Below are 14,330 nucleotides of genomic sequence, written 5' to 3'. Positions count from 1 at the left end.
TATTATATTATATTATATTATATTACATTATATTATATTATATTATATTATATTATATTATATATTATTTTGCAACAAAGATATCTACGAAAATGTAGAAAAATTTTCTGATGGTTCAAGATGCATTAATCTTTTGCTGGCAACACTGTTTCAGCATTCAGTTACATTCTGTGGATTACTTGTGTGTGAAATTAAAAAAGTGTGTTTGTTGATATTGGAAGTTTAAATATCACTTGTACCAAAATTTTAATCAAAAGCTAGTAAAAGAGAAGTGAAGGCTATTGAATCAAATTGTAGGAAAACACTGTATATCATACTGCAAATAATAATAATAATAATAATAATATGTACAAGATTTGAACCCAAGCCACTCGACTAACTGTATACCCAACTACATAACATTTAGCTTGCCAACATATCGATTCTTGTACACACATGTCGATAGAGATGCTGGTTACAAGGAGGCTTTGAAAAAAAAAATAAAAACAAATGAGCGAAGACAAGAAGCCAGCAAATCAGATGCCATAGCAGAGAAGGACGGAAAGATGACCAGGTAGGTATCCGCACACGAGAGAGATCCAGAATGAGCGTACATGGCAGGTGGTAGGGCAACAGGGGAGGGGCTATCGTAGTATTCGCGAGAGTATAGCTCTCCTCAGCTCCACCAGGCAGTCTTTACTGAACCATCAAGGTGGCCGTGACGATGCTAATAACGTAACCTTGCGTCTGAGATGTGCTCCGCAATATAACAATAGAGCATCGAAACAGCGATTGTCAGCCGGTGCAACATAAGAAAGTCGGAACAGCGATTGTCAGCCGTTGTAACAAAAAGAAAGTCGAAACAGCGATTGTCAGTCGATATAACAAAAGAAGTTCGATATACGTTCATCAGTCAAAGTAACAGGAAGAGTCTGAAATATCGATTAGTCAATGTAGCAAAAAAAAAACCGTTCGAAATAGCGATTGCCAACCGATAAAGCGTGTAAAGTGAACTTTCATTATGTACGACTAATTAATAAAAATTGTAATTACCATCGCAGGCGGAGACATCTGAATTCCTCGAGACAACAATCAAGTTGTGACAATCAGCATTTCTTTCAAGGTAAGGACTTTTCAATAAATAGAGTTCTGGGTGATACTTCGATATCCTTCCACACCACACATGGGAGAAAGAACGCACTTAAATTATTGAAAGTAACCTCAAAATTTTAACACGATATGATCACTGCGAAAGTTATATATTACGGTAATTAATTAGAAACAGTTCAGTATAGCACACAACACTCTATACTGGATAAATAACAAAGCAACATCTTCAGTACGACTTGTGGCTTCTGGGCCATCCCAAACCATGACCTCCACCCTTCTGTGCGCGAGTCCTTATTAGGCTCGGTCAGTCATGGCCTAGGATTATAAATATAAACAATTAACAAATATCTCGGTCAAAATAACCTCATAAAGTACCAAATGAAACTATGAAATAAATAAATAAAATATATTTTTGATGCAGGAATAATTCGTTTAACATGTTTCTTAATTGCAGTTGTATTTAAATAATTGAAATATCATTTTGGTCCAAAGAGCATAAAAATTTGCGCAAGCATAATTACTTTATCATAGCCTATTTCTTAATTGCTATTGAATACAAATGATTAAAATATATAATTTTACCCACATAGGTTAAGGGTGCTTGAGAATAAGGTGCTTAGGAAAATATTTGGGGCTAAGAGGGATGAAGTTACAGGAGAATGGATAAAGTTACACAACGCAGAACTACACGCATTGTATTCTTCACCTGACATAATTAGGAACATTAAATCCAGACGTTTGAGATGGGCAGGGCATGTAGCACGTATGGGCGAATCCAGAAATGCATATAGAGTGTTAGGCCTAGTTGGGAGGCCGGAGCGAAAAAGATCTTTGAGGAGGCCGAGACGTAGATGGGAGAATAATATTAAAATGTATTTGAGGGAGGTGGGATATGATGGTAGGGACTGAATTTATCTTGGTCAAGATAGGGACCAATGGCGGGCTTATGTGAGGGCGGCAATGAACCTCCGGGTTCCTTAAAAGCCAGTAAATAAGTAAGTAAGTATATAATTTTACCCATGGACCATTCCTTTTTAGTACAAGAATAATTAGTTTAACACGTTTCTAAATTAGTCTTCGATACATTCTTTAATAAATCACTCCAAGCCAATAAGCGTGGATTCTGTACGGAGATAATTTTTTGTGGTTTCCTCATTGTGCATCATTGTTTACACAAATAAAAATAAATGAAAATTAATATGCCACATAAACATTATTTTAAAATTTTTTACTTGGTTCTTTAACAACGCTGTATCAACTACTGGGTGATTTAGTGTCGATGGATTTTGTGATAGCAAGATGGTATTTGGCGAGATGAGGAGGATTCGCCATAGATTACCTGGCCTTCGCCTTACGGTTAGGGAAAACCTCGAAAAAAAGCCAACCAGGCAATCAGCCCAAGCGGGAATTGAACGCACGTTCGAGCGCAACTCCGGATCAGCAGCCAAACGCGCTACCGGTTGAGCTACACCGGTCCTAATTTTATTTTAAGAAATACAGGAAAAAAAAAATGTAAGCGTATCTTACGGAATAATTAATAGTTCATATGTGCCGCGTATATATTTGTGAAGTTATTTCATATCACTTACATTCGATCATGAAATAAAACACCAATCGGACATCAGTCCTGTGTGTGGTGTGGGAGGATATCGAAGTTTCAATGAGTTCTCAATTATGTTATCATTAATACAGTCATTATCAACGCCACCACAACCCAGTATTTGATGACTCAGGCGTTGGCAACAACTGCAAGATCTTTTACAGTGTATGAGTCTATTGAACCCCATGAAAATATTGTAGGCTACTGCGATACCATTAAAATATTTTAGATTTAGAGGAAATTAAGGTATCCAGAGAAAAATCTGTCTAAAAATTATCTTTTTTATACAAAAAAAATATTTACGTGGGCTAGCAGAGATGTAAAGTCGGTTCTACAAGGTGCGTCTTAATACTGCATTAAAAAACAAAATATCAGAATTGCGAAACTTTTAGTAAGAGAATATCTTACTCAAAATGACATTTTACTACCACTCAAATAGACGAGAAACGTATAAAATTTAATACCCTATGACATAATTTAATGATTAAAATAACCCTTCTACAAGCATTCAGAAATAAGCCTTGGTAACCACTACACAACCGATTGAGCAGGGATGTTTATTTTCCATTATTTGTCAAACGGCCGAAAGTGACGGAAATTTACAGACAACGAAAAATTTTATTAGTGTGACTTTCGTCGGAAGAAACGTAAAGCTGACACACCAAGGTCACATATTTACATGCCGCTAAAGAAACATGTCCCTAAATGAAAATGCTCCAAGCAAAATGAGCCGGTAATTTCCTCTTCTATGTCAAAGTATGGAGGTAGGACAGTGGACACATAGGGTGAGCATGTTTCTTCCCCCTCCCACCATTTTCCGCTTGCCATGCCATCCTCAACATCTTATAAAAGGAATACAAAGTTTATACATATCAAATGAACTAATTTTTCAAACAAATTAATAGTATAAACCTTAATTACGCTGCACCGATAAAATCTAGTGCAACACGAGTGCATACTTCATCATCATCTCCCGATTTTAACACGAAACGGTTAATACGCATTCGAGATTCGAGAAATTTGGTCATACTTTCTGTTAACACGATGACATCGCTAATAAATTCATAGTAGGCCTAAATAACATAAATTATTGTGTGGTAAAACAAAGTAGTTTCGAATATAGCCAACCGTGACGGAACACAGGCGGGAAAGAAATTCATGTGACATTACCTTGAATGAATTATTATTCGTACATAAATGGGATGATTAATAAATGTGGGCAGTATAAGGAATTAATCACTTGAATCAACACAGTTAAATTCTAAGGGCCATATTCATAGACAATCTTAGTGCGGGCTTCCGCTGGATGATCAGCGAACTAACGTTTTTCGTATTCATAAACCAGTGTTAGCGATACGATACGATACGATACGATACGATACGATACGATACGATACGATACGATACGATATGAATCCTGTAGAAGTAATCAGTCGACAGCCGGGGCTAGTTTAACACGCTCGTAGCGCGGGCTAGCAAAATGTCTATGCATAGCACCCTAAGCTACTTAACTGTGGTATTAATTTCCAGTTGAATCCAATTCTCTGCAATTACATTATTATTATTATTATTATTATTATTATTATTATTATTATTATTATTATTATTATTATTATTATTATTAAGATGCACTATCACCTTTAATTTTTAATTTTGCTCTAAAGTATGCCATTAGGAAAGTCCAGGGTAACAGAGAGGGTTTGGAATTGAACGCGTTACATCAGCTGCTTGTCTATGCGGATGACGTGAATATGTTAGGAGAAAATCCACAAACGATTAGGGAAAACACGGGAATTTTACTGGAAGCAAGTAAAGAGATAGGTTTGGAAGTAAATCCCGAAAAGACAAAGTATATGATTATGTCTCGTGACGAGAATATTGTACGAAATGGAAATATAAAAATTGGAGATTTATCTTTCGAAGAGGTGGAAAAATTCAAATATCTGGGAGTAACAATAACAAATATAAATGATACTGGGGAGGAAATTAAACACAGAATAAATATGGGAAATGCCTGTTATTATTCGGTTGAGAAAATTATATATCATCCAGTCTGCTGTCGAAAAATCTGAAAGTTAGAATTTATAAAACAGTTATATTACCGGTTGTTCTGTATGGTTGTGAAACTTGGACTCTTACTTTGAGAGAGGAACAGAGATAAAGAGTGTTTGAGAATAAGGTGCTTAGGAAAATATTTGGGGCTAAGAGGGATGAAGTTACAGGAGAATGGAGAAAGTTACACAACACAGAACTGCACGCATTGTATTCTTCACCTGACATAATTAGGAACATTAAATCCAGACGTTTGAGTTGGGCAGGGAATGTAGCACGCATTGGCGAATCCAGAAATGCATATAGAGTGTTAGTTGGGAGGCCGGAGGGAAAAAGACCTTTAGGGAGGCCGAGACGTAGATGGGAAGATAATATTAAAATGGATTTGAGGGAGGTGGGATATGATGATAGAGAATGGATTAATCTTGCTCAGGATGGGACCAATGGCGGGCTTATGTGAGGGCGGCAATGAACCTCCTTAAAAGCCAGTAAGTAAGTATATATTATTATTATTATTATTATTATTATTATTATTATTATTATTATTACTGCTACTAGCTGTACCCGTTCCCTCCGCTGCACTTGGTAGAAATAAATATGAAGTAATTACATAATTAAAATAGGACATCTGGTCCAGGGAACATTCGTGTTTGATAGAAGGATAAATCGTTTAATATTCCACTTAATTTAAATTGCATTTAAATAATTAAAATGCGATCATTTTGGTCCAGAGACCACTCATTTGGTACAATGATAATTCCTTTAACATGTTTCTTAATTGTTATTACATGCAAAGAATTAAAATATGATCATTTGATTCAGAGAACATCCGTTTTTGGTGCAAGGATAATTCATTTAACATTTTTCTAAATTAGTCTCGAATACATCCTTTAATAAATCACTCCAAATTAATAGAGTTGATTGTGTACGAAGATCACTTTTATGTTAACCTTACTGTGCATCTTATTTTTTGTTAAGTTTATTTTATTCACGATTTAAAATCTGTTGTCATGTCGCGTGTTTAGAATGTGTGGGTATATCAGCAGGCCGTTTTTACTCTTGTTGAGTTCCTGTTTCTATTGTGTGTTGTAGATGGCTTGTGTTCATGTAACTGATTATAGACTTTGATTAATGCTTTGGTATTGGCAATTGAGGCGGTGATGAATCATGGCATCTATTTTTCCAATCCGACATTTGTCTTTATGACTAAGGTAAATCATGAAAAACCTCAGTCAGATTGGTCGGCCACGGGGTTTGAACCCGGGACTTCCCGAATGCGTGTCTCAAACGCTACCGTCTGAGTCAACTCGCTCGGTTGTATATAATTGTTTATGCAAATAAAAAATGCGGTACCCTTACTTACTTACAAATGGCTTTTAAGGAACCCGCAAGTTCATTGCCGCCCTCACATAAGCCCGCCATCGGTCCCTATCCTGTGCAAGATTAATTTACTCCCTATCATCATAAATGAGGGACCTTACATAAATATTACTTTAAGAAACACAGGAAACGAATATGGGTAAATTATGAGCGCAGGAACGCCATTTCGTGACACCTTTTAAAATAACTCAGCTCCAGTGACCTCTATGCTTATTTATTATGGGCTGTATTGTTGGTCAAGTAAAAATACTCATCTTTACGACAAAACTCTTAATTATTTATGTTCTGTGAACAAAATGAAACTTAAGTGTATAAAATTAGAGTATTTTATGTGGACCAACCAAAGTTGCAATAATCAAGTTATACAATATTTCGACAGAATATCAAGTTTTCTGTGCGTAAAGATCTATTTTCATGTTACCTCAGTCCTCATATGTAACATGACATCCATCTAGAGAAACTATAAATTAATATATTAATATTGACTAGCCGTACCCGTGCGCTCCGCCGCACCCGTTAGAAATAAATATAAAGTAATTACATAATTAAAATAGGACGTTTGATCCAGGGAACATTCGTGTTTGATAGAAGGATAAATCGTTTAATATGTTACTTAATTTAAATTGCATCCAAATAATTAGAATGCGATCATTTTGGTCCAGAGACACTCAATTAGTGCAATGGTGCAATGACAATTCCTTTAACCTGTTTCTTAATTTTTATTACATGCAACCACACTTTAATGAAGATTGACATCATTTAGATTTTATGTGTATATTTTATTTTACTTGTTATAGGTTTCCATTGAATTATGGTAATAACTTAATTTTAACCCTTGTTTTCTACCTCTTCAGTAAATGGCGTTTGGCCCACTATGGTTCTGAACCCTTCAAATAACTTAAATTATATTATATAATATTACATTACATATATTATATTATATTATATTATATTATATTATATTATATTATATTATATTATATTATATTATATTATATTATATTATATTATATTATTTTATATTATATTATATTATATTATATTAGAAGTTACTGTAATAACATTATAGCATTATGTCCATCTAGAGAAACTACACTTTCCAATGGTGAAATAATTATTAATTATACAAATCGGTTAATTTAGCTTCCGATATTACTTCATACAAACACAGAAACATTCTCTGTAGGCTATCTTTCATAGCTTTCGATTGTTGCTGTCCAAGGCCCCTTATAAACGAAGTCATTTGTTTTTTAATTCATTACACGGCCTTATGTGGCAGTTATTTTAATTTTAAAACTCATTTATCTCATTAAATATCAGTCCTATCAAAATTTTTCAAGGAATAAAACTTATCGCAAATTATTTTTAAAGAAACTTTTGTTATGTAACATTTTTCACAAAAATCAATAATAAGCGAGATATTTCGATTTATTTAATTCAGGCCCCCTTATAACACCCCTTTTAAATAATGTATTTTGAATGCCATATAGCCTAAAATATAAGTTACAACGAACTTAACTTATATTCCAATTTTCATCGAAATCCGTTCAGCCATTATCGCGTGAAAAGGTAACAAACATACAGACAGACAGACAGACAGACAGACATACAAACAAAATAAAAAAAACGATTTTCGGTTTCAGGGTGGTTAATTATATATGTTAGGACCAATTATTTTTGGAAAATCGAAAATTACCAGAAAATTTTCGGCTACAGATTTATTATCAGTATAGATAAACGTCAAGGCGCCTCAAATATACGGAGTCATTTGTTTCTATTTCATTATATAGCCATCGTTGTCGTTCCTCCAATAACTCCTATGTGACATATAGATTTTCAGATTTTTGCTCTATTAAATAACTGAAATAGTGATACAGTAAATAATACAATCTACTGTATGTAATTATATTTCTTTCTTTCGAAAATGTAAGAATTCACGATCTCCTATATACCGCTGCCATAGAATGAATAAATCTGTTTTTCTTGCTACTGAAAAAATGTTACATTTTGCAAATAGGAGTTACAGGACAACGACGCAATAATCTGAGGCGGCGGTGGAAATGTATTGTATTGTTATTTTAAAACTCTTATATATCCTTAAATATAAGTCATATCAAAATATAAAACTTATCGGAAATCATTTTTAAAGAAACTTTTGCTATGTAACATTTTTCACAAAAATCAATAATAAGAGAGATATTTCGGTTTATTTAATTCAGGCCCCCTTATAACCCCCCTTTTATATAAATTATTTTGAATGCCATATAGCCTAAAATCTAAGTTACAACGAACTTAACTTATATTCCAATTTTCATCGAAATCCGTTCAGCCACTATTGCGTGAAAAGGTAACAAACATCCAGAGAGACAGACAAAAATTTCAAAAAAGCGATTTTCGGTCTCAGGATGATTAATTATACATGTTAACACCAATTATTTTTGGAAAAGCGAAAATTACCAGAACAATTTAGCTTACAGATTTATTATTATTATTATTATTATTATTATTATTATTATTATTATTATTATTAGTCATCCATTTTATCCCGTCCATTCTTGTCATTATTGTTGTTGTATTATAATCTTGTATATCTTTGTAATACTCTTTTATATGATTCCATTCTTCATTTATGATTCCATTATTTCATTTGTAATTATCATTTTAATTAATTACCATTAATTTAATTATTTCTTTGTACTTTTATTGTAAATTATTACTAATGTTTTTGTTATATTGTTTGTGCTGAACTGTAATTGGCCTGTGGCTGTTGTACAGCACATTAAATATAAGTAAATAAATAAAATAAATAAAATAAAATTATTATTATTATTATTATTATTATTATTATTATTATTATTATTATTATTATTCATTACAATTTCAAACAACTCATTGGCGTCATATTGATGTGTGAATCGTTTCGACTATCAATTGCATTGTTGTCTGGAGTCTAGGCCTCATGGAATTAGGAAGCGATTATTAAATAGGCCCTAGTTAACGAGAAGGCTGCGCCTTGTTAAATTTAAATGCGGGAAGTATGAAGACAAGAGAAAAGAAATATCAAACTTTTATTTCAAATCCCAAACATCCTTATATTTCCAATCATGCTCACAATAACGCGAAAAGCGTATACGGTTCACAGAATTACAGGGATTCAATGAAACGCTGCGAGAATGTTTATAGCCTATATATCACTAGTATTAAAACTGTCCAAGCGACAACTCTTTCTGAAAAAGATGAGAGGTTATCCGAGATAACTTGCATTAAACGTGTCTTATAGGCTGACCCGTGATTGCTACTGATATTTTTTTCATTTAGTGTTCTGCCCAAGAGCAGCTCTTTCACTGCAAACCCAGCTTTCTCCAATCTTTTCTATTTTCTACCTTCCTCTTTGCTTCCTCCACGTTCATAAATAGCTTTATTAAGATGTATTAGCAAATAATAAATTTGCAAAATTGATAAATCATATGATTGAGCATTTAAAATTTAAAGAATTTGTTATCTTGAATAGATTTATCTGAGAATCAAAAATGAATTGTAAAAAAGTTCAACATAGCCTAATTATATCCATATTGGTATATTACGTCACATGTTATGAAGAAAAAATTGTCCAGCGGCACACGATAGTCCAATGTACTTTCACATTATAGATATCATTATCAGTAGCAGGATGCACTGGAAGGAATGGTGAACGGGAGAAGAATTCGGGGCAGAAGAAGATATCAGATGATAGACGACATTAAGATATATGGATCATATGAGGAAACAAAGAGGAAGGCAGAAAATAGGAAAGATTGGAGAAAGCTGGGTTTGTAGTGAAAGACCTGCCCTTCGGCAGAACACTAAATGAATGAATGAATGAATGAATGAATGAATGAATGAATGAATGAATGAATATAATAGTGAGTGAAATAATTCATAAAACATTAAATTTACCAATGAATTCAAAGCTATCATTGAAATAAGAAAAATTAATGTTACCAACAGAACCATTAATAATTCAATGAATAAATAATTAATTAATTTTATGCTCGACCATGCCGAAATGTAGTAATTATACACCTGGTAGCAGTCCTTTAATGCATGTCATTAAAGTACACCTACTTATTAAAGTACAGGTGTACAGCCAATGACAACTCAGCTTACAGGTGTTCAGCCAATGACAAGTCAGCTTTGTACCGTTATAAAACCGCAAGTATCGATTATTCTCGGATATGTAATCGAAAGAGAATTAGCGAAAAGTCACGGAGGCTGGAATTCCAATACTGTCGCAGAAGGTTATGTTCTGTTACTATAATAATTAGCGTTAATTGTAAATAATATTCAAATAAATTCAATTTGTCATCTCGTTTTTCAATGTCTAATTTAATTTCAATGTTATATCAAAGTTAATATTTAGTTTACTCTGTAGGTTCTTATAGGCTATCAAGGTCAATGTGGACATCTGTTCCTCGGAAAAAATCAATACTTTCGCGTCTGCGCACATCTCACAATTTACGAGGTATTGCTCAAGGTCTTTCAGATACAAATAAAATGAATAATTTCAAGTTAGAAATATGGTCGAGCATAAAAAGTCGTATGAAACTCGCTTGCGCTCGTTTCATAAACATCCATACTCGCTTTTTAATTACTATCATTATAGGCTCGTTGCATAATGTACAAATATATAACTTTTCTTAAGCTTTCGAATACCTATATAACTTCAACTTCCGTTTTCCCTAAAGAAAACCCATTTTCGGAGGGAAAAAAATTCCTCGCATACCGTACTCTATATTACAAAATCATTATTCATAAATATTATGCATTGTCTTCAATTAACTCAAGTTTTTTCTTCTATAAATTTCTCTGATTTACTAATACGTTGTAACTTATATAATAATAATAATAATAATAATAATAATAATAATAATAATAATAATAATAATAATAATAATAGCAGCAATTCGTTCACAGTTTCCAGCCCAAGGGCAGGCAGACTTTCCACTGCAAACCCAGAACTTCCTAATTTTCCCTCTTTTCCGCCTCTCTCTTAATCTCCTCATATTATTCATATATCTTAATGTTGTCTATCATTTAATGTCTTCTTCTGCCCGTACTTTTCTCTTATTCACCATTCTTCTAGTGAATCCTTCAGTAGGCAGTTTCTTCTTAGTGACGAATCCAATTTCTTGTTCTCTTGTTACAGTAATATCCTTTCTTCTTCTTCTTCTTCTTCTTCTTCTTCTTCTTCTTCTTCTTCTTCTTCTTCTTCTAATAATAATAATAATAATAATAATAATAATAATAATAATAGTGATATCGTATTGGTAATAATATCGCAATGTTATTCACACGAAGGCATTAACATGTTACAAAACCTGAAAGCACCTATGTGAATCTTCAGGATGTAAAAGGAGACCCTGTCATGGCCACCTATGGACGAAAACATACGGCCGTGGACAGTCATATATTTAACAGACACCTTCTACTTTCGCTACAATATTTCACTGGCCATCCACCATTAGCATAAGTGCTATCGTTATCCTGGCCCGAATCTAATGGCTGCGAAGGCATCCTTTGACAACAAGTGACCAATCAGGAAGTGCAGGTCTACTTCAAAGCGAGGGGATTGATACCCGTTCAGTAACGGGGAAGGGTTAACCTACTCGTTTTATGGACGGAGACTACAGGTAAAGAAATATATCTACTGCAATGATTCTCTCATTATGTATCAAAGTGTATTCCAGGTTCTACATTCAGCTTCAGTAGTGAGGAAAAGTGATGTAAATAAACACTGCATGCTGCAAGCTCCGCCCTGCTAAACGCTCTACGAGCACTTCCTGTGGTAATCAGGCCACAGGTTGAAACACGCAACTATATTTCAGTAACAGCGCTGCCAAATATCTATTACTTCAAGTGATTTATCTGTAATAATGTCACGATAGGTCTGAGATTTGCCGATAAATCCAGGAGCGACTATTTCGTGAATAACATTAAATTGTAAATAATATATCACAAAATGTTAATAATTGTATATTTACGAATACTTAACCTATTCAGACATTGTGAAGTTGAATATCGATTACTGCAATAAAGGAATTCGATGTTATTATTCAGTAATGCCAATTGCGAAAAGCGAAATACAGGTTTAACAATGTTAATTACATGTACTGCACTTTTCTCTTATTATTACAACAAAAATAACTTTTCATTATCTACTGAAATCATAATTTAATTTAATTTAAAATGTTATAATATAATTACAATAACCTGATTAATACATTAATTAAATGAAGAATTGTTGAAAATGCAGTTATCAAATCTGAATGAAGGAATGTAATTTTCTTCAGATGCCTACAATGGACATGGAATTAGAACATGAAGATGTAGATGTGGAAGTAGAATTTCGTACTTTATTTAGTACTTCATCGTTACATTACACACTACACCGAGAACTAAGAACTATGTAATATGGGTGAAGGCAGCTATATAGCAGTGCTTATGTATTCACACTACAGCGAGATATACTGTATATTGCTACACAGCGAAGTCATCTCTGTATAGATAATTAAAACACGTATTTTATTACGCCGTAAGGAACGAAGTTTGATCAAAGACCTTGTATATAATACTATACAAGATCTTTGAGTTTGATATGCGCTGATGTTACATAAATTTGAATATCTGACTTTCTATTAATTGTTTAATTTAATTCACGTAATACAAATTTTATAGGCTACAATTAGGTTAGTTACCTGTGGGAGCGGGACAATGTTAGCTGTGCCTTATTTCGACCCTTACTCCAGCTACAGGAAAGCATTTTCCATAGCTCGACAAACGTATTCTCACTGTAGTGCGTAACGGGACCAAAGCTGCATCTACACAGTTCAATTTTCCACGCGCGTATGCGTGCAATCTGGGAAGAATATTGAAAGAATCAAGTTTAAAACGTAGTTCAATTAAGATGCATGAAGATTTTGTGTTTACATGGTGCGCCGTTTTAAACGTCGTCTTCACTGCGTAAATATATTAATATTAAATATCAATCTTGCATTCATTGCTTGAATGCGTAAAGTTGAGAGAAAAGTTTAACCGTGTAGATGCATCTTAATGGATTCATGCTCATCGATTTACGGGGAAACAGTTGGGGACACCGACCAAACAAAAGAACGACCATGCGATTAATTGATAGCGATAAATCTGGCTGCAGAAATTATCGCAATGTTTGACTGTGATTGGTTGTAATTCAAAATTGCATTACACTTCATTGGTCAAAAATGGAATGACGTCATATAAACTAAATAGTCAATACTAAAGAATTAAAACACCCTACATCGGGCAAACTGGGAGATCATTCCAAACATAATACAAGGAACATACCACAGCCATAACTAAATCACACATAATTCCATCTAAGCGAAATACATCACCAACACAACTACAACGACATAGAAACAGACATTCAATTTCTACATATTTAATTTAAAAGCCAGAAACTAAACACAGTACTACTACACGAAATTGACAGACATACAAAAACACATACAGAACACATCCTCAACACACTCCTGAATTTCAGAACACGCACCCGTTTTGACATAACACTACCGATTATAAACACATCACCAAGGCAACAGCAAGAAGAAAACCGGAAACAAAACAAGACCTCACTAGAAATCTGAAGATGGCAGCTATAAGCCGAAACTAGCCATTAATCTATATAAAATACCACATTAATTAATTGAAATTCGCATAGTAAATTTGTTCATTTATTAAAAATAACGAATCGTTAATGATAAAACAAATGTTTTAAATAAATGTGTAGTCAAGGTACATGATTTTAGAGTTCAATAAAAATGTTAATGTCAGCAGAACTGGAAAATTATGTAATTAATGGGTATTTATAATATCTCTTTAAAATTGTAAGATTGACAACACAATAGTCTGAATAATTTCGAGGGAAAAATTGTTCCGGGGCCGGGTATCGAACCCGGGACCTTTGGTTAAACGTACCAACGCTCACCCACTGAGCTACCCGGGAACTCTACCCGACACCGATCCAATTCTTCCCTCTATATCCACAGACCTCAAAGTGGGCTGACAACCGTCAAGCAACCAACATTTGAGTGCACACTAACTCTGTGTGACTTTAAATTGTGGTTTTCTGTTACGTACAGTGACGTGTATTATGCAAATTAAGCTTTCAGGAATAACTCCCTGTAAAGTTAAT

General features: G+C 33.6%; 1 protein-coding gene across 1 annotated transcript in view; it reads left to right on the top strand.

The window, feature by feature from the left end:
• Positions 1-682: 682 nt before the first annotated feature.
• Positions 683-14,330, top strand: part of LOC138704672 (uncharacterized) — a 375,369-nt gene continuing 361,721 nt past the window's right edge. Inside the window, exon 1 of the mRNA XM_069832796.1 lies at positions 683-1,102. The gene's annotated coding sequence lies outside the window, so the exon portion shown is untranslated. The remainder of the gene's footprint in view (positions 1,103-14,330) is intronic.

Source organism: Periplaneta americana, chromosome 8, assembly GCF_040183065.1.
Source record: "Periplaneta americana isolate PAMFEO1 chromosome 8, P.americana_PAMFEO1_priV1, whole genome shotgun sequence".
Lineage (NCBI taxonomy): Eukaryota > Metazoa > Arthropoda > Insecta > Blattodea > Blattidae > Periplaneta > Periplaneta americana.
This window is presented reverse-complemented; position numbering and strand designations above follow the sequence as displayed.